Genomic DNA, 3158 nt, shown 5'->3' on the forward strand with positions numbered 1-3158 from the left:
GCCCTGCAATATTGAAAGCTGAAAGGAAAGAAACCGACTGTATTTATTGACAAAATAATAAAGAAACAGAGAGATCTCAAGCATAACAAGTTTTTCTCCCGCGCAGAATCGACCTCCTGCTCCAAATGGAAGAAATAAAATCTTCACTGTTTCTCCAGTTTTTTTTTTTTTTTTTTCTTTTTTTTTCTGCGTCGGGTTCCAGTGAACGCCATGGATTGAAACTCCGAGCATCCTTGTAAAATTCTTTATTAACATGAACTACATGTAGATATTGCACAGAATTGAAAAGGCTTCTGCCATATCATCCAGGGACAAAGTAACCCATTTTTTCAACTGAAAAATTCAAATCTGAGGTGTCAGCCTCATCAAATGGAACAAATACTAAGGTAGATAATCTCCTCCTATGTGAAATAGCAGGTACATCAGGATTATGAGTTTCATCTTCCTCCCACCCTTCTGTTGCCCCCAGCACATCCTCTTCAACATTAACTTCATTCTCTCTGATGACACTAGTGACAAGAGAGACCAGATCCAACCGATTGTTTGCACCAATAGTTGTACCTCTTAATCTTAGACGGATTCTTAGGATGGTAGGTTGTAAACCTGGGTACAAAATGGCTGCCTCAACCTGATCTTTTATCATTGTGTAGCGACCGCCAAAGACAAACTCAGCTTTTGTTGCCTGTCCGTGCATAGCTTTTGCAACATCCTTCACCTTCTGAGATGAGTTCTTGTACAAGAATTTACCACTGGGGAAAAAACGCACATAGCGATAGTAACATACCTTAACATCTATTATAACTCTTTAGTTAAAAGATTTTCTGCCATGGAACTTGAACATCTGATGATTTCATTTTTTCATTTATGATACTGATTAAATCCGTCTTTTCTGGCAGCTGTAATTCCAATGATCTTCCAATCAATAACAAATGCACTGGATTGGTGGTTTTCCATTTTGCAATTCCGGCACGAATATAGGTGTTTCGACTAACATACAGTCCATCAAAACAAAGCCTAGGACAATGAAGCCACATTTTACGCCAAGAGCCTCCAAAATCTGTTTTCATTATCTTATAATTTTCTTCTAGTCCAAAAAGCTGCCAGGTATTAATGCATGCATTGCGCCAAAGACAAGGGGTCTGAAGGGCATAGCGCCATTTTCTACATACACATGTTGCCCTTCCTAAAGTGTAACGCGTCATACGTGGAAAAACCTCAAAAAGAAGCTCATCAGGTAAAAATCCGGTGTATTAGAGCTGGGTCAGAAGCAGGCTTATTGCTCAAGCTTCCAAAATCAGGAACTGGTCAAACTCTTGTTCCATACAAACTTAACAATGGCCGATATGTATCCAAGTACTGCAGAGGTTTAGGTGGACCAGCATGAACTGTTTCCATGGGTATTAAAAGGGCCATTTCTGCAACCAAAGAGAGAAATGTTGTGTCATTCAAGGCCTCCTCCTCTTATGTCGTTTAATTTTAGCCACTCCCAAATTTCAGTGTGGGCAACATATTTGGGGACTGTTACATCCCCAATTGAAAGAGAATTGTTTGCATTGCCAGCAATGCCAAAATGCACAACTCCAACTATATTAAACAGATCAGACATCATCTGAGTCGTTAAACCTGCATTCCACATTCCTCCACCGCATCTTACACAGATCACCTTTTTGCCATAGATTGATCCAATGCAAAATCTACGACTAGAAAAGTTGAGCAATGGGTATTTGGGATGACGCTTCAGAACTTTTGTGGCCATGAAGGCAGCTTCTTCTGGTGGATACACAGTGACCAAACCAATCTATGGTCCTTCTTTATTGATCTCACTGGCTATTCTGAGCGCCTTGTTGTTCCAAGGAAGAGCTGTAGCCGTCTCATATTTTAACGCCGCCACCATTACCATAACTGTAATAGGAAGAGTTGCTGCCCTGAATTCCATATTGTCCAGCCATTGTAATATCATTGTAATTCGTGCTCCTGATTCAATAAGTCTACAAATCCTAAACCGAAGCGAAGCGAATAGAGTGATTGAGTATCTGACAAGAAGGATAAAAGGAGTCTCCATCTGTCAGTTAACTTCGGCGGCTTTAGATTGTGTCATTCAAGGCCACCTCCTCTATTTTCCACCGGAATCCTGTGGATTTTCCACGGCCAAGGTTCGGATTTGGTGCCATACAAACTTCCGGAGCTTCGAAAATCTATAAAGCTGAAACTGATATGTTATTGTTTACGGAGGCACCCTGATCGTTTGAAAATGCAAGGGAAGGAGGAATTGACGACCAAAGAGATCTTGCCATGCTTTCAGAATTTCTGAACAGAAATAATCATGTGGCTTTCCTCATTTGAATCCTCTGTTGTGGAAAACGAGTGGAAACGAATTCTACACCATTCACTTGCTTTGTGGAAAGAATGACATATTGAGAAAAATTCCGCAAGCATCAGCATATTGCAAGTATTGTTGTGCCGCATGTAAGATAGAGGCATTACTTTTGGAGTGAGAGACCCCATATCATGAATTTTCTTCCTAAATAGCTACATGGCCTTCAACAAATCTGACGCATGTTAGAGGTGATTCTTAGACTTTGAGGTCCCTGGTCGATTAATAAGCTCAATGCAATCCTCAAACATTCGTCCCAAGGCGAACTCACGCGTTTTTGGGTAATTGGAGTGAATCTGGGCAATTCTCAGGCTTCCTAGCTGTGTGCGTCGCGCCCATATAAAAACACACTATGTGGAGGCGCCCAGTGCGCCATGCGACCCTTCAGCAAAGAAAAAGGTGGAGGATTTCTGATTGTTGTAATAAGCAAGGGTTTGTCCGACATCAAGATGATTTCCCACGGAGATTAGAGGTTGTTGGTCGGAGAGAATCCATTATTCGGCCTGAATCTAAAATGAAACTCGTATATAACGATTAGGTATACCAGTAGTTAAATGTTTAACCATTCAAGTGCTTATGCCATGCCTTAAGAGTACTGCCAAAGAGATCATAACTAAGCAGTAACCAAGCGCTATAGAACCTCAAAACAGTCATGAATCTGGACATAGCCAACAGGCAGTTCAGAAAATTGGCAGAGAAGGATCAATACTTGTAAAAGCATCTCTAACGACCTTATCATCGAAGTGGTTGTTCTGCAATTTCGCCCAAGAGCCAACTCCAGTGA

At 41.1% G+C, this 3158-nt stretch overlaps 1 pseudogene; it reads right to left on the bottom strand.

The window, feature by feature from the left end:
- Positions 1–301: 301 nt before the first annotated feature.
- LOC149155105 (F-box protein 7-like) lies at positions 302–1936 on the bottom strand (annotated as a pseudogene).
- Between the last annotated feature and the right edge of the window lie 1222 nt (positions 1937–3158).

Source organism: Pinus tabuliformis, chromosome 9 (assembly GCF_031772625.1).
Source record: "Pinus tabuliformis cultivar Carrire ecotype Pingquan chromosome 9, CPIR1, whole genome shotgun sequence".
NCBI lineage: Eukaryota > Viridiplantae > Streptophyta > Pinopsida > Pinales > Pinaceae > Pinus > Pinus tabuliformis.